Consider the following 19,016-nt stretch of genomic DNA (forward strand, 5'->3'; position numbering starts at 1 on the left):
TCTTGATTATTGTCCAGTCATATGGTCAAGTGCTGCAAAGAAAGACCTAGTTAAAACTTACAGCTAGGGGCCAGTATCCTGAATTTCCGACCGACTGACGTGTCCAAAGTAAACCGCATGTTACTCAGGCCCAGAGGCTAGGATATGCATATAATTGGTATAATGTGATAGAAAACACTTTGAAGTTCCTAAAACTGTTAAAATAATGTATGTGAGTATAACAGAATTGATATGGCAGGCGAAAACCCAAGGAAAATCCATCCTAAAATATATTTTAGGATGGTAGTCTTTCCAAAGGGAGCTCCACAGGAAAAGTAGTCTTTGGAGTGCATGATTGAGGGCACGCATTTCATTATTTTACTTTTGAACATATTTCTTTCCCTCTGAAATATTATTGTTTATTTACATATTAGGGTACCTGAGGATTGAATAGAAACGTTGTTTGACTTGTTTGGACGAAGTTTACCGGTAGCTTTTTGGATTCCTTTTGTATGAATGTTGGAGTGGATTACTGAAATCAATGGCGCCTAAACAAGTCTTTTTTGGAAAAAAATAAGGACTTTATCAAACAAAATGAACATTCACTCTGTAGCTGGGACCCTTGGGACTGCAACCAGAGGAAGATCTTCCAAGGTAAGTGATTTATTTAACCACCATTTGTGATTTTGTGAAGCCTGTGCTGGTTGAAAAAATATTTTGATGTGGGGCGCTGTCCTCAGATAATCTCATGGTATGCTTTCGCCGTAAAGCCGTTAAGCTTTTAAATTATATAAGATACTTGTATGTTCATGAATGTTTAATATTACAAATATTTATTTGAATTGCGCTCCCTCACATTTCTGTTGTCCCGCTAGTGGGACGTATGTATTGCATGCACACTTTAGTCTGCTAGACCTTTTAATATTTAGTCCTTATTGAATGCTGTGAGAGCTTTGCTGTGTTTTCCACCTGTTTGCTGTTCTGATTAAGATTAAGAAACAGTACTTTGAGGACTACTGCATGTAACCACTAAATTATTGTACTGAAGACTGAGATGCACTGTAATTTGTCTTTTTGGTCCACTTCCAAGCCCAGCCAGTACAGCCCATTTGGCTTGAAAGGTCGACTTTTTTGTGTTTGGTGTTTGTTAATATTAGTGCACTATAACAGCCATGTGTTCTGAGTTCCCCTTTTCTTATCAATCCATGCTATCTATTTAAAACAAACTACATTTTAAGTGAAGTAGGCATTGGTCTGAAGCCGAAAAATAAATCAAATTCACATGAGCATCACAATGCCTATTCTACACATGCTTTACCAAGGTTTTCCAGCACACAGCTTTGACCTACTACAGTAGCTATGTTGGTATTGTACTTCAAACTTTGTATGTAGGTTGCTTGGGTTTCAAACCTTCTCAAACAGTCTAATTCATACTGATATAGAGGTGCATCCACAATAATGTGATCTGTACCGCATACAAGGTAAAGTATTGGATTCTTCACACACCATAGTAAGACATTACTAAGCTAACTTTCTTGCTATTTTTATTAAATTAAAGCAAACTTTGCTTTTATATTTACAAGACCATCAGGCCTGTAGTAGGTCAAAGCTGTGTGCTGGAAAACCTTGGTAGAGCATGGGTGGAATAGGCATTGTGGTGCTTATGTGAAATTTGTTTTTAGACTTCAGACCAATGCCTACTTCATTTAAAATGTAGTTTTGTTTTTAATATATAGCATGGATTGACAAGCATTTTTTATATGGGTCTTACACCAGAAGGTGATTTTCTGTTAAAGAGGAACTGCTCCCGTTTATTTGGCCTCATTTTCTGGCTTGCTGGCGGCCATAACAAAAGCCAAATGTGAGTTGGCTTGGGGGTGTGATTTGATGTGGGTGTTTCTTGGGTGTGTCCTTGCCACCACCAAGACACACACACACATGTCAGAACCTTGGCCACAGCTGTTTCCCCCCAGTCAATAACAACAAACAAACCTCCTGCAGGTTGAGTTCAATAACTACAGGGAGATGTATGGTGGAAGAGGAAGTTTTGAATAGGTCAGTAGCCTACAGAGTAATTTGAGAAGAATGCAATTGCTGAATTTATGTAGATATTCTAAACTAAGCGTTTTGATAATTGTCAAATGTAGTAACAGGTCCATGTAGAATAAATCCTGTTTGGGATAGGGGGCAGCATTTTCACTTTTGGATGAAATAGCATGCCCAGAGTGAACTGCCTCCTACTCAGTCCCAGATGCTAATATATGCATCTGGGACTGTATGCATATTATTATTAGTATTGGATAGAAAACACTCTGAAGTTTCTAAAACTATTTGAATGATGTCTGTGAGTATAACAGAACTCATATGGCAAGCGAACCCCTGAGAAAAATCCAAGGTTTGTAGTTTTTCAAAGCTTGGCCTACCGAATACACAGTGTCTATGGGGTCAAGTTGCACTTCCTAAGGCTTCTGCTATAAACGAGGGGGGAATGGGAGCTGAATGAGTCATGGGTCTGGCAGAGTGTCTCAGGCTCGTGACGTACGGTCCCGACAGAGTTAGCTCTCATTCCAGTGCTTTTCTACAGACAATGGAATTCTCCGGTTGGAGCCTTATTGATGATTTATGTTAAAAACATCCTAAAGATTTATTCCATACATCGTTTGACATGTTTCTACAACCTGTAAAGGAACTTTGAGTTTTGTCTGGAAATAGTGCTCGCGCCTCATGAAGATGGATTACTGGGCTGAGCACGCTAACAAGTGGCTATTTGGACATAAATTATGGACTTTATGGAACAAATCTGTAATTTGTCAAACTGGTATTCCTGGGAGTGCTATCTGATGAAGATAAGTGAGTGAAAAAGGTAAGTGAATATTTATAATGTTATTTCTAACTTCTGTTAGAAACATGGTGGATATTTGGCGGATATTTATTTGGCTGGATTGGGCTCTGAGCGCCGTACTCAGATTAGGCTTTTTAAAAATCTGACACAGCGGTTGCATTAAGGAGAAGTCTCTCTTTAATTCTGTGAATAACACTTGTATCTTTTATAAATGTTTATTATGAGTATTTCTGGGATTTGATGTGACTATCTGCAAAATCAAAATGTAATGATTTGTAATTGATTTGGAATCAAAACATTACTGCACGTCAATGTAAACTAAGATTTTTGGAAATAAATATGCACATTATCAAACAAAACATACATGTATTGTGTAACATGATGTCCTATCAGTGTCATCTGATGAAGACCATCAAAGGTTAGTGATTCATTTTAATCGATATTTCTGCTTTTTGTGACTCCTATCTTTGGCTGGAAAAATGGCTGTGTTTTTTTGACTTGGCTCTGACCTAACATTATCATATGTTGTTCTTTCGCTGTAAAGCCTTATTGAAATTGGACACGATGGGTAGATTAACAAGAAGTTTCTTTCATTTGCTGTATTGGACTTGTTAATATGTGAAAGTTACATATTTAAAAAAATATATTTCTGAATTTCGCGCGCTGCCTTTTCAGCGGAATGTTATCGAGGGGTTCCGCTAGCGGAACGCCTGCCCTAGAAAGGATAAACAACCCTTTACAAAATACCATTGAAGCAGTGTTCTGCTAATTTATCAATGTTCACCTTTCATTGTCATTCCCAGCCAATAAAGATATTGTACCTATTGGGATTTTGTCCTGTGGTAATGGGGCTACCTTTCTGTGTGGTGTCCCATTTAGATCAGGAGTTCCCTGATCCTGGGGCAGAATACACAGGGTTTCTCCCTCCCCATATTGACTGATACAGTTCAATTCAATAATAAAAAAATAACATACAAGTAAAAGTTGTGTCTAGTAAAACATGTTAATGCCAGGGCCAGGACTCACTCCATTCAGAGACATCAGTACCAAGCCTGTTTGTCAGTTTTGACTTTATCTTGCACATCTCTGTGTGCTGGCTCCATACAGGTTTCTGTGAACACATGCACAGTCACAGTTCTATTACCAATGGTAGTTAGGATAGGTAATATCTGATACACAGACAGGTACTATGTTGACATTTGAACAGGTCAGACAGGTCAAAACCTACCCAATTATGGCCTTCCTATCAGACTGGGCTGCTGTTTGGCAAAATAATCTCCAGCCCATCTGTAGGAATACACATAGTTGAGGCAGAGTTCAGCAGTGACACATGGAATGAAAAGGGGGTTTGCTACTACTGAACTTGTGTGCTGTACGGTATTATTAGTAATCATCTCATTGCGGATGTGTACACCGAGGAACTTGAAGCTTTCCACCTCCGCTACTGTCCCTTTAATGTGGATAGGAGGGTGCTCGTCATGCACCTGTGAACACGTACACACAGTCACTGTTCAATTACCAATGGCAGTTAGGGATAGGTGATACACAAACACATACTATGTTGAAGTTTGAACAGGTCAGACTAAACCTACTTAATTCTGTTCTCCCCATTGATGGCTGTTGGAGATCAGGATGGAGGTGAGGTCTTTGCCAGAGCCCCATTGATGAGCATAGCAGCATAGATTTGCTCATGGTCCCTCATCACTGATGAGGCCCTGTCATGCCAAATAATGTCCCCCGGCCTAATCGTGTCCCCCTCTACATCACAAATGGGACTCAAACTATTAGCGTCCATTGCTATTTCAACGGTGTGATGACCTAATGATTTGGAGATCATTAAAGCCTAAATGATATTCTTTTCATCATCGCTTTGCAAACAAGGCCGATATCCACAACAATTTCACTGTTTAAACAAGTTTCATTTAGCTAATAAAATGGAAACATTAATTCAAACTAATTTGTTACCTTGTTAACATTGCATTAAATCCATGTAATCTGCTTTACACATTAAAGTCACTTACCTTACAGATCACGAAGCCAGCTAATTTCCACTCCATTCAAATGCAAATCCTTTTGATTCATTCACTGGCTTGTCTGGCTGTCATGTTTATATTTAACCTGCCCTTCCCTACACTGAAATAATATCATTTCAGTTGTCCTCTATGATACGTTTTTTTCTATCTTGCATAGTTTATTAATACACCCTTGTGGTTGAATATAAACAGTATGTATCTATTGTAGGTCCTGGGATACCACCATGACAAATGTTCAACAAATAAATACGATCAAAGGATACCTTACAACAATGAACACCATGTGAAACGGCTGTGAAAACCAACTTGGCAATATTTAAGATTTTAATACATAAACTGATGGTTTTTGGTACAGTTGTGTCAAATGTATTTTCACAGATTTGTTGTGCACTCACATGGTAATCAAAATAAAATACCTAATTCTGGTGTGTGGAATATATTGGTGGTTGCTGTGTGGGTGGGAGGTTCTGCCTGTCACTTGTTCAACAGGCAGCCAGTCTCAGAAGGGGGACTTGAAGAGGGAGACTGCAAAGTCCAGGCAATGCTGCTCTCTTTGTTCTGAGTGTTTGCAGTGCTAATCTTTTTATCTTACATATTATGTTCCCAGTATGATAGTTTTCTTGCCCTTAGCAGATAATGACAACAGTAGCCGTAGATGATGTCATGAAAAATTGGAGGGTGATTGGTAATGGAGGACATCAGGTGGATCTATGTCTGGGTGTTGGGCAGTACCCCAAGCTCATGGGGAACAGAAGCAGAGTTAAAGGGAAGGAGACAGGCGTAAGCAAGCAAACACAGGTTACACTTTACTGTGAGAAAATTGCATGGATTAGTGTGTTGTTATAAATGGGAGATATGTACTTTAACACTTTTGGAAGGTATAGTCTACCTCAAGCTGGTCCCCCGCCGACTGATCCAAACTCACTGGTTCTGATGGACGGGATAACTCCTCGGAGGCTCCGACAGTCAATGGTTTGGAGAGGTACATTTTTATAAGCTTAGCTTAACTACCATTTCTTGCTTTCTCAAATGTCAACCAAAGCTTAACATACTTTGTCTATTGGGCATCACTGAAGTGTAGGCCGTCAGTGCTTCAAAGTGCTCCAACTGTAGAAGATGGTTACCTCGGTGGAAGACAACACTAGGAAGACAAAGATAAAAAACTATCAGTGTTAGGGGAAACTAAAACAAGCTTCAGGTTATTTTGTATGCAAATAGTTATCTGAGATTTTTTATATTCACTGTAAACAGATGGTGACCCCAGCTAGGAGCGAAAGAGCAGCAAGGTTTCCCAGGTCTCGCCTTTCGTCTTTCTTCCAAACCAAGTAATGTCATAGCACTTGGTCCCCTTCTTGATTCTGCTCTGGTGCCTTTCCTTCCGTTTCTCCTGCACCTTGTCCATGTTCAGTCTCCCCTTGATTGATGACAGGAATACATTTTATATGCATAGATCATTAAATACATTATTTTTCACATTACAAATACATTTCTAACACATCTCTTGGAGGACCAGAAAATAAATTAACAGCGGACAATCATTATTACCTGGTCAAAAACCCTCCACATCCTTCTCAGTCCCTGCCTGAAGGTACTGTAGTCCTTGAAGGCATTCTGATCTGGTTCGACAACTTCCACCACATCAGGTGGGTTTTCAGTGATCTGAAAGTACATTATACAAAAATAGCAATAGACAAACAACTATCACAACTTTGAAAGGCTACAGTAAATGCAATAATTGTATATACAATTTCATTGTTTACCTCAGTCAACAGCTGCTGTGTTATGACATTCATTGAAATCATAATTTCTGATATAATAGAATGTGATTGATAAACAAAAAGGTTCTTTCACTTGCCCAGCTGTCCACCTCCTTGACAATTCCCCGTCAGAAGAAGTAAAGGTTTATTTTGGCAATCATGCGCTTCACTCCGAAATGGCCAGCATGTATCTCGGTCAGCATGGCCTCCTTCTCCTCCTTAGTAAAAATCACACTCCTGTGTGGCTGGCCATCCTCCTGTGCGGCTGGCCGTAGGTAGATATGATTGCCTAACAATTTGGAAGAGGAGAGTTGTTGAAATACTCAAGTCTAAGTATATTTGCGCTATACATTCCACAGACTAGTTTTTATGAATAAAAATAACACTAAATGTACAAACCAACCATTTATCAGGTAATGCTAATTGATTTGAACCCCGGTTGTATTCTTTCCTCCAGAGTGCTTTAGCACACAGCATAACAATATACTGTATCTGTCTGTTTCCTTTAAGCCCACAAATATACAGTAACTAACCCTAAAAAAAAAATCCTATATTTTGGCTTTCTGATAATGTACAGTATATAAAACACCAATATATTTTAACCCCACAGCCCAATTTTTGGGGTACATATCCTACATCGAAAATATTGAGGGGCGTGGCACAGAAGAACAAAAGTCATTGCGTAGGCACACCTGGATACAGATGCGTTGCTGTGGCAGTGTCCATCCCCAAGGATCTGGAGGAAACTCCCCACTGTGTAAAAGAGCCTGGCTATTAAATGAGGCACCTCAATACTCAGCGCAAAGTTGCAGCGAGTTGGTCGGCTGATTGAGGGAGACACAAGGTCGAGCATCTCCTCTCGTGGGAGCCTGTTTGTAACGTGTGCGCTAGGAGTCGGGAAGCAAGTTCAGGGAGTGAATATTTAATAAAGAAATTGAACAGAATAGAAACCAAGAAATACGAAACAACGCACAGACGTGAAACTGAAACAGAAACAATAACGCCTGGAGAAGGAACCAAAGGGAGTGATATAAATAGGCAAGGTTATCAAGGAGGTGATGGAGTCCAGGTGAGTGTCATGAGGCGCGTTCCAAGTATTTCCAGGTATTTCCAATTTGATAAGATTCAGTTTTGGATAAAACTAAGCTTGACAAAATATTACAAATACATATTTCAAATATTACATTAGATCCTATACATTACCCAAATTAAACATTTTATCATCGTATGATCATGTCCATTCACACAAAACACTTATAAATTGTGATAAATGGTATCTTGTGAGGTAAGGCATAAAATAAGCCTAACAATACACTTTGGCTGATCTACAAGTAGATGTGCACAGTTTTTTTTTATTAAGAGCCACTTTACTAACAGAGTCTCTAGGAAAACCTTGACTACTAAAGATAAGATCTAATCTAGGGGGCTAAGATCTAATCTAATTATTTCGCCCCCATCCAAATCAAAACCAAACATGGATCCCATGTTGTATTCTCACTTTGCGCTCACACCTGTCTGTGTTTCACATCTGTTTGTCTTAGATAATCAGCCTTACATTACAGGGGCCGTGATGCACTGACAGGAAGTAGAATGGAGCGTGTGCAACCAAGCATTGACATCCATGTTTGATTTTGATCTGGGGAGGGCGGAAACATCTAACAACAGGATTTAATTATTTCTTGGGCACTGCTCGGCGAAGTAAACAATGACTTCCTAATCAGGACCATCAACCGATTAAGGCTATACCTTCCAAAATATGACACGCACTGCTAAAACACCATGACTCATCTTGAACACTTCCTCACTGGTATGCCCTAAAATGGAGTGTTACTGTTAACTGTACATGACAGCGAGCTCTGTAGGGCTAAATCGGCATTTATATCCAAGTGGGAAGGTGGTAATTACCAATTGTGAAGCTGTAAATACAAGTTGGATGCATCCATGTGGTTTGAACTTGTTCAGAAAGCGATTGGCTAATGGCCAACAAGTTGCATGAACCATCAACTAAAAGTACAGCTATCGTGCTTGTAAACAAAAGATAGTGTTCAAAAACCACATTAATGGATTGCTTTTTATAAATGATGCTTTGTTGTTACATGCGACTGATAAAAAGCTGTTATTCCTTAGTAGCTTAAACCAGAGGTCAGCATGTGGAAGAAGTCAGAGCTCAGGGTTGATAGACAAGTTTCCCACAAGTAATTACCGGTTTGCAGGCCGTTCAAGATTTTGTATGTGGTAAATACCACCTTCCCATTTGGTTATGAACGTGGGGTAAGAGGGTTATGATGACACATCCTAAACATTGTGAGGAGTGTCCTTTTTCAGACAACCTTCCCACTAATTGCCCTGCTGACTGAGGTCAGTGCTCTGTGAGTTGACTGGACTCCCTGCATGTACCACTGACTGAGCTGCGGATTTAAATGGAAAAGCTGTTTGGATAACTGTCTGCTCTACTTCCTCTGAGACACAATGAAACATAAAGGGACGTTTCTCAGTCGCACCGTGCCTTCCCGCTAAGATGTCTGCGGGAAACACAGACTGCAGCTCCTCCATCATGCTTGGTCATGTGCTCCTATTTTAAACAGCTTTGAATCCAAGGCTTTTTTTTGCTATAGGGTGACATGGCCTACAATTGATTTATGTATGGAGATATTTTAAAGTGTGGTACAAAAGCTGGTATATTATTGTTTGATTTTCTGAAAAAATATATCCTTTTACCAACCTCAATGCTAAACACCTTGGGTTAAATCATGACAAGGAAATGCAAATGCTAGAAGGTTATGAGTCACAGCCGCATAGATTATCACATTCACTTAATGACACAACCACAACACCTACACTTTCAGAATTTTTTTTTCCAAAAGGGTTCTGAGGCTGTCCCCATAGGACAGTGGTGTAGAATTCATACCATAGAGGGCCTGGTGTTTGCAGGTTTTTGGTTCTCCCTTTCTATTAAGCCCTAGACAACTCATCAATTAATTCATCAATCAAGTATAAGGCGGAGCGAAAACTTGCAGACACTCGGCCCTCCATGGAATGAGTTTGACACTTGTGTGGATTTGATGCAACTTTACTGCACTTTAGGAAACACGTCTATGGAATTTGGCTGAATTGTATCTAGAGAAAGACGTTGACGCCAGCTGGTGCCAACTATGACAGGGCTGTAATGCATGATTTCTCCTTCCATGTTAGGCCTCTTCCATCATGCCTGGTCAGTGGAGTCATAAGTAGCACTCCCCTCGGGCCAAGAGATTGATGATGACCTTAGCTAAGGTTAATCAGTACAGAAAAGTCAAGTCAGCCCGTGAACATGGTTTTCACAGGGGAAGTGAAATGATAAGCTACAATGACTTTGCTCATTATCATGCACACTGCAAATGACATGTATCTATCTAGTTCTTTACATTTTATTCAATGGGCTAATGTTACAACAATCAGTGGGGCATGTAGGGAAGCAGAATTTTTGTGGTCAAAACCATTAATCTTGCGGCGACAGGGGGAGCAGGTCTGTAAAATGCTATCATATCACGCAATTATAAAATGTTTATATACACTATCTATACAGTGCATTTGGAAAGTATTCAGACCCCTTGACTTTTTCGACATTTTGTTACGTTCCAGCCTTATTCTAAAATGGATAAAACAAATTGTTTTCCTCATCAATCTACACACAATACCCCATAATGGTGAAGCAAAATAGTTTTTAGAAATGTTTGCAAACGTATTAAATATAAAAACTATCACATTTACATAAGTATTCAGACCCTTTACTCAGTACTTTGTTGAAGCACCTTTGGCAGTGATTACAGCCTTGAGTCTTCTTGGGTATGACGCTACAAGCTTGGTATATCTGTATTTGGGGACTTTCTCCCATTCTTCTCTTCAGATACTCAGCAATTTTTAGGTCACTCCAGAGATTTTTTTTCGGGTTCATGTCCGGGCTCTGGCTGGGCCACTCAAGGATATTCAGTGACTTGTCCTAAAGCCACTCCTGTATTGTTTTGGCTGTGTGCGTAGGGTCGTTGTCCTGTTGGAAGGTGAACCTTCAGCCCAGTCTGACATCCTGAGTGCTCTGGAGCAGGTTTTCATCAAGGATCTCTCTGTTTGCTCCGTTAATCTATCCCTCGATCTTGATTAATCTCCCAGGCCCTGCCGCTGAAAAACATCCCCACAGCATGATGCTCCCACCACCATCCTTATCCGTAGAGATGGTGCCAGGTTTCCTCCAGATGTGACGCTTGGCATTCAGGCCAAAGAGTACAATCTTGGTTTCATCAGACCAGAGTGTCTTGTTTCTCATGGTCTGAGAGTCTTTAGGTGCCTTTTGGCAAACCCCAAGCAGGCTGTCATGTGCCTTTTTCTGAGGAGTGGTTTCCGTCTGGCCACTCTACCATAAAGACCTGATTTGGTAGAGTGCTGCAGAGATGGTTGTCCTTCTGGAAGGTTCTCACATCTCCACAGAGCTCTACCAGAGTGACCATTGGGTTCTTTGTCAATGTTAAGTGAAAGGGCATAACGCCAACCCTCCAGCGTGAGTTATTTACATTCACATAAAAACATGGTGTCAGAGAAATTAACCCAAAGTCATGCATTGCGGAAAAGAGGATAAGGTATGTAATGACTGTTGGATAAACGCAAATAAGTGGAACAAATGAGCGAGGACGAAAAGCCTGCAATGTCTCTCAGTCAAATTTCGGTGCCTAGTGCCATGGACATGAAAGGCGATTTGTATCAAAACCGGTTATTTTTAAGTGATCAGTGGGAGAATTATGAAATCACTACAGGCTTAGATAAAAAAAAAAGACCTGCATGTGAGACTGGCAACACTGCTTAGTGTTTTGGGAAGAGACTGCCATATGCTTCAGCGTCCCCTAGATCTGGGGAAGAGGATAGAAACAAATTATAAGAAAATCCTTGACCTTTTACAAAGACAATTTGAACCCACCCATAATCTGATTTATGAAAGATTCATTTTTTTTTACACGTGAACAAACTCAAACAGAGACGTCTGGTCAATATGTTGTGAGGTTACGTCAATTGTGTCAATTGTATCAATTGTGATTTTGGGTCAAAGAGAGACACAATGATCAGAGACAGACTTGTGATTGGCTGTAAAGATAACAGAGTTAGAGCAAGTATGCCGAGCGAACAACAACTTACGCTGACTTAAACTATAGATATATGCAGAACAAGCGAACAGACACAGATCCAATTAAAAAAGATGAACACTGTCCCTGAACAGGCAGAATCTGTCAATTATGCCACTCAGAACAAATACAGAGACCATGTCGATAGAAAATGGAAACATAATTCATCGATCGGACAGTGAACTAAGGCGGAAAAATACTAAAGAAGGGTGCATGTACTGTGGAGCCAAATGCCCAGCATATGGGGTCATATGCAAATTCTTTGGAAAAAATAAAAGTTTTTGCTCAAGTGTGCAAACAGAGACAAAGTAAGCCTGCCAATCTGCTAGAACAGGATACACGGGGGATCAAACTGAAGAGGTGGACATGCTATACATGACAGATGTTAATTCTGTTCAAAGTGGCAAAGATAAATGGTTTACAAACTTAAAGCCTGCCCCACTGACATGTGATAACTGTGATTACGATCCAAGCTGCACTACCAAATGCCAGTTAGACAGTGGCTCAACTGTCAATATATTCAGCTACAGAAACTTTATGCAAGTAATGCAGGATGGAGATGCAAAGCCACAACCAAGCAAGGCAAAGGCTGTACGATGGCCCAGTATTACACCAGAACTACAAGCCAATCCTGATTGGGGAAACATAAGTGCTAAAGTTCCAAGTGGTGAAAACCTTGCAAAAGCCTCTCCTTTCAGCAGAAACGTGTGAAAAAGCTTAAGTACTACAGCTCAACCACCAACATGTCGTTAATCATGTCAGCACTAAAGTAATACAAAAAGGTCCCATCAGACTTGAACAACTCAGAGGCAATACTGAAACAATTTGAGGACATTTTTGAAGGGATGGGGGCTCTGCCAGGTGAGAGCCACCTGGTGGTGGATGAGTCTGTTGGACCAGATCAACAGCTTCCCCGCCGAATCCCCATTCCACTGAAGGAAAAGATACTGTTGATTCAATGGAGGAACAGGGTGTCATTACGAAGGTCACCAAACCTACTGAGTGGATAAGCAACATGGTTGTGGTGGAAAAAACGGGCAAAATAAGAGTCTGCCTAGCATTGAAGAGAGAACTGCCTTGGTGGGGTATGTGTGGCAAGCCATTTTGACATGGAGAATTACTCCCACAGAGGGCTTCGGCAGCAGTCCTGTACAGGGCTTAATGTCTAGACGCAACTGCTCTGTTGCCAACAACTCCCAAGCTCCTCGCACCAAAGGTTATTGGGGATGTTCAGGCACACAAATGTGCACGGCAGGACAAGTCAAAACATTACTTTGACCAGCATGCAAAAAATCTGACTGTCATAAAACAAGGCCAAGCAGTCAAAGTGCTCCTGTCACCTCACGCCAGGGATGCCACATGGAGTCTTGGCACATGCATAGGGCACTCCAGTGCAAGGTCATATGAAGTGGAAGTAAAAGGCTGAAAGTATTGAAGGAACTGGAAGGACATGCGCCCAGTTCAGGAGAGCATAGGTCACAGGAGGGCCACATGGAAAGATTGTGAATATCCTCTGGATGGTGTGGGCAGGACACATAATGAGGAGATTTGGAAGACCCCACCAGGGCAGTTATCTCTGCTGACAGTGCCTCCACAATTTCAGGAGGCTGTGGAAGAGGAATGAGAAGCCCTGAGGCTCCCACCATCACAGGGGTGCCAGGAGAGGACCTGAGGATCCCAGAGGAGCCCAAGATCATATGCTAGCAGTGCGACACACTTGGACAAGGCCTAACATCAGACCTTAACATGTCCCTTAAGAGATGGACACTGATTTTTGTCATCTCATAAAAAAGGGAGTTTGATAATATAAATAGGTATTTTCACTGTGGTATTAAAATGGTATGAAGTGCTCGAGCTTATTATAAATGAAAAGGAAGATGTTAAGATGATGGGCATAATGCCAACCCAGAGATGGCACTAGCGGGGCACCAATCTAGGCTATATAAACAGGTGCATTATGAGTGTCCGATTAGGATGTTGTGACCTGTAACATGTTATACCTGAGTAAAGGATTATGATAGAACTTTACCAAATTCTCCGACGTGAGTTATTCACATACACATAAAAACAGTCACCTCCCTGATCAATGCCCTTCGTCCCCTTCTTGGACCTTCAGTGCTGCAGAAATGTTTTTGTACCCTTCGCCAGATCTGTGCCTCGACACAATCCTCTCTCGGGGAACAACGGGCAATTCCTTCGACATCATGGCTTTGTTTTTGTTCTGACACGCACTGTCAACTGTGGGACCTTGTATATACAGGTGTGCCTTTACATATCATGCCCAATCAATTGAATTTATCACAAGTGGACATCAAATAAGTTGTAAAAATCTCAAGGATGATCAATGGAAACAGGATGCACCTGATCTCAATTCTGAGTATCATTAGTAAAGGGTCTGAATACTTATTTAAGGTATTTCAATACATTTGCTAAAATGTTTAAAAACATGTTTTAGCTCTGTCATTATGGTGTATTGTGTGGAGATTGATGAGGGAAAAAAATAAAATAATTTTAAATTAAGGCTGTAATGTAACAAAAATATGGAAAAAGTCAAGGGGTCTGAATACTTTCTCAATGCACTGTATATAAAAGTATGTGGACACCCCTTCAAATTAGTGGATTCGGCTATTTCAGCCACACCCATTAATGACACGTGAAAACAAAAGAGCACACAGCCATGCAATATCGATAGACAGACATTGGCAGTAGAATGGCCTTACTGAAGAGCTCATTGACTTTCAATGTAGCACAGTCAAAGGATGTCACCTTTCCAACAAGTCAGTTCGTCAAATTTCTTCTCTGCTAGAGCTACCCCGGTCAAATCTAAGTAATGTTATTGTAAAGTGGAAATGTCTAGGAGCAACAACAACAACGACTCAGCTGTGAAGTGGTAGGCCACACAAGCTCACAGAATGGGACCACCAAGCGCTGAATTGCGTAGCGCGTAAAAAATAATCTGGCCTCGGTCACTACTTATTTCCAAACTTCCTCTGGAAGCAAAGTCAGCACAATAAATGTTTGTCGGGAGCTTAATGAAATGGGTTTCCATGGCCGAGCAACCGCACACAAGCCTAAGATCACCATGCGCAACGCAAGCGTCGGCTGGAGTGGTGTAAAGCTTGCTGCCATTGGACTCTGGAGCAGTGGACACGCTTTCTTTGGAGTGATGAATCACCATCTGGCAGTCTGACAGGACGAATCTGGGAAGGAAAATCTTAACGCTACAGCAAACAATGACATTCTAGATGATTCTGTGCTTCCAACATTGTGGCAACAGTTTGGGGAAGGCCCTTTCCTGTTTCAGCATGACAATGCACTGTGCAGAAAGCAGTGGTTTAAAGTACTACTTAAGTGTTTTTTTGGGGTATCTGTACTTTACTATTTATATTTTTGACAACTTTTACTTTTACTCCACTGCGTTCCTAAAGAAAATATTGTATTTTTTACTCCATACATTTTCCCTGACAACCAAAAGTACTCGTTACATTTTGAATGCTTAAAAGAGGACAAGAAAACTGTCAAATTCATGCACTAACAAGAGAACATGTGGTCATCCCTATTGCCTCTGGCGGACTCACTAAACACAAATGCATATTTTGTAAATGTCTGTGTGTTGGAGTGTGCCCCTGGCTATCCATACATTTTATAAACAAGAAAATGGTGCCTTCTGCTTTGCTCTTTTACCCCTACCTACATGTACATATTACCTGAATTATCTCTGGGGGGGCCACAGGGTTGAATTCTCAGGCCGACTCTTTTCTCTGTATACATCAAAAATGTCGCTCTTGCTGCTGGTGATTCTCTGATCCACCTCTACGCAGACGACATCATTCTGTATACTTCTGGCCCTTCTTTGGATACTGTGTTAACTGACCTTCTGACGAGCTACAATGCCATACAACTTTCCTTCTGTGGCCTCTAACTGCTCTTAAATACAAGCTAAACTAAATGCATGCTCTTCAACCAATTGCTGCCCGCACCTGCCCGCTCATCCAGCATCACTACTCTGGATGGTTCTGACTTCGAATCTGTGGACAACTACAAATACCTAGGTGTCTGGTTAGACTGTAATCTCTACTTCCAGACTCACATTAAGCATCTCCAATCCAAAATTAAATCTAGAATTGGCTTCTCATTTTGCCAAACAAACAGAGGAATTTTGGATATAAAAATAATCTTTATGGAACAAATTTGTAGATATCTCAAATCAAATCAAATCCAAGTTTATTTGTCACGTGCTCCGTATCAACAGGAGAATACAGTGAAATGCTTACTTACAGGCTCTAACCAATGGTGTGGGAAAAAAAGTATTGTGTGTGTGTCTGTGTGTGTGTGTGTGTGTGTGTGTGTGTGTGTGTGTGTGTGTGTGTGTGTGTGTGTGTGTGTGTGTGTGTAGGTAAGTGGAGAAATAAAACAACAGTAAAAAGACATTTGAAAATAAGAGTAGCAAGGCTATATACAGACAGCTGTTAGTCAGGCTTATTGAGGTAGTATGTACATGTACGTATCGTTAAAGTGACTATGCATATATGATAAACAGAGAGTAGCCAAAGCGTAAAAAGAGGGGTTGGCGGGTGGTGGGACACAATGCAGATAGCCCGGTTAGCCAATGGCCAATTTAGGTAGTATGTACATGAATGTATAGTTAAAGTGACAATGCATATAAGATAAACAGAGAGTAGCAGCAGTGTAAAATAGGGGTTGGGGGGGCACAAAATTAAAATAGTCCGGGTAGCCATTTGGTTACCTGTTAAGGAGTCTTATGGCGTCGGGGTAAAAACTGTTGAAAAGCCTTTTTGTCCTAGACTTGGCACTCCGGTACCGCTTGCCATGCTGTAGTAGAGAGAACAGTCTATGACTGGGGTGGCTGGAGTCTTTGACAATCTTTAGGGCCTTCCTCTGATACCGCCTGGTGTAGAGGTCCTGGATGGCAGGCAACTTAGCGATGTACTGGGCCGTACGCACTACCCTCTGAAGTGCCTTGCGGTCAGAGGCCCAGAAATTGCTGTATCAGGCAGTGATGCAACCGGTCAGGTTGCTCTCGATGTTGCAGCTGTAGAACCTTTTGAGGATCTCAGGACCCATGCCAAATCTTTTAGGTGTCCCGAGGGGGAATAGGCTTTGTCATGCCCTCTTCACGACTGTCTTGGTGTGTTTGGACCAATCTAGTTTGCTGTCGATGTGGACACCAAGGAATTTGAAGCTCTCAACCTGCTCCACTACAGCCCCGTCATTGAGAATGGGGGCGAGCTCAGTGCTCCTTTTCCTGTAGTCCACACATCCTGGTTTATCCATCTGGCTTCGCAGCCTTGTGAATGTTGACCTGTTTAAAGGTCTTACTCACGTCAGCCACAGAGAGCGTGATCACACAGTCGTCCGGAACAGCTGATGCTCTAATGCACGCCTCAGTTTTGCTTGCCTCGAAGCAAGCATAGAAGTGATTTAGCTCATCTGGTAGGCTCGTGTTACTGGGCAGCTCTCGGCTGTGCTTCCCTTTTTAGTCTGTTATATTTTGCAAGCACTGCCACGTAAGACGAGCGTTGGCGCCGGTGTTGTATGATTCAATCTTAGCCCTGTAGTGACGCTTTGCCCGTTTGATGGTTCGTCGCAGGGCATAGCAGGATTTCTTATAAGCTTCCGGGTTAGATTCCCGCACCTTGAAAGCGGCATTTCTACCCTTTAGCTCAGTGTAATCCATGGTTTCTGGTTGGGGTTTGTACGTACAGTCACTGTGGGGACGACGTCCTCGATGCACTTATTGATAAAGCCAGTGATAAAGCCAGTCCACTTTTTCATAGACCGAGTCACTGGTGCTTCCTGCTTTAATTTTTGCTTGTCAGCAGGAATCAGGTTAGAGTTGTGGTCTGATTTACCAAATGGAGGGCGAGGGATAGCTTTGTACGCGTCTCTGTGTGTGGAGTACAGGTGTTCTAGAATTTTTTTCCCTCTGGTTGCACATTTAACATGTTGATAGAAATGAGGTAGAACTGATTTAAATTTCACTGCTTTAAAGATTCTGGCCACTAGGAACGCCGCCTCTGGGTGAGTGGTTTCTTGTTTGCTTATTTCCTTTTACAGCTGACTGAGTGCAGTCTTAGTGCCAGCATCTGTCTGTGATGGTAAATATACTACAATGAAAAGTATAGCTGAAAACTCTCTAGTCAAGTAGTGTGGCCTGCAATTTATCACAATATACTCTACTTCCGGTGAGCAAAGTCTAGGGACTTCCTTAGATTTTGTGCACCAGCTGTTGTTTACAAATATGCACAGACCACCCCCCCCCTCTTGCTGTTCTATCTTGCTGATGCAGCGTACATCCCGCTAGCTGAATATCCATGTCATCATTCAGCCACGATTCCATGAAACATAGGATATGACAGTTTTTGATGTCCCATTGGTAGGATATTCGTGATCGTGCCTCGTCTAATTTATTGTCCAATGATTGCACGTTGGCGAGTAATATTGACGGTAACTGCAGCTTTCCCACTCGCCTTCTGCGGATCCTCACGAGGCATCCCGCTTTGTGTCCTCTTTACCTACGTCTCTTACTCTAGCAAATAACTGGGATGTTGGCCTTGTCGGGTTTTAGGAGAATGTCCTGTGCATCCTGCTTGTAGAATAAAAAACCTTTGTCTTATCCGAGGTGAGGGATCGCTGTCCTGATATAAAAAATTAGTTTTTCAAATTATGCGAAAAAAAAACACATAATGGCACAATTGGTTGGGTACCCGTAAAACTGCTGCCATTTCTTCCGGTGCCATTTCACCCTACTTTCCATGTGTCTAGGATTAAGCCTGTGTCTCACAGCCCTTTGTCTTCTGTTTCCAGGCCCACCCCTCCTCCCCGTGTCATCAATGGCCATCCGGAGTCCACAGTGAGATGCCTGTAAAGTGTTTGATCACGGGGCAGGGGTTTCTAGTACCCGGTTGACAGGGAGGGTTATGGCCTGGAGGAGAGGTGCTGTGTCCCTGCTAGAGATATCCTGGACCCAGCCCTCATCGCCGCCATTCATCGCCAGCACCCCAGTCAATCAGGTATGCGCCTAGGTAGGATGCCAGGTGGTGCCCCTAGAGGGGGGGGGGGGGTACTGTCACACCCTGATCTGATTCACATGTCTTTGTGATTGTCTCCACCCCCCTCCAGGTGTCGCCCATCTTCCCCATTATTCCCTGTTTATTTATACCCGTGTTCTCTGACGGTCTGTTGCCTGTTTGTAAAGTCAACCAGCATCTTTGAGTCTCAGCTACTGTTTTTCCCA

At 41.8% G+C, this 19,016-nt stretch overlaps 1 long non-coding RNA gene across 1 annotated transcript in view; it reads left to right on the plus strand.

Moving 5' to 3' along the window:
- LOC149971807 (uncharacterized) overlaps positions 1-18,776 on the plus strand; it is a 48,041-nt gene extending 29,265 nt beyond the window's left edge. Inside the window, exon 3 of the long non-coding RNA XR_016491688.1 lies at positions 18,587-18,776. This is a non-coding gene — a long non-coding RNA (uncharacterized LOC149971807). The remainder of the gene's footprint in view (positions 1-18,586) is intronic.
- The last annotated feature ends 240 nt before the right edge of the window (positions 18,777-19,016 follow it).

This window comes from Oncorhynchus mykiss, chromosome 25, assembly GCF_057628025.1.
Source record: "Oncorhynchus mykiss isolate SJ-2025 chromosome 25, ASM5762802v1, whole genome shotgun sequence".
NCBI classification, from domain to species: Eukaryota; Metazoa; Chordata; class Actinopteri; order Salmoniformes; family Salmonidae; genus Oncorhynchus; species Oncorhynchus mykiss.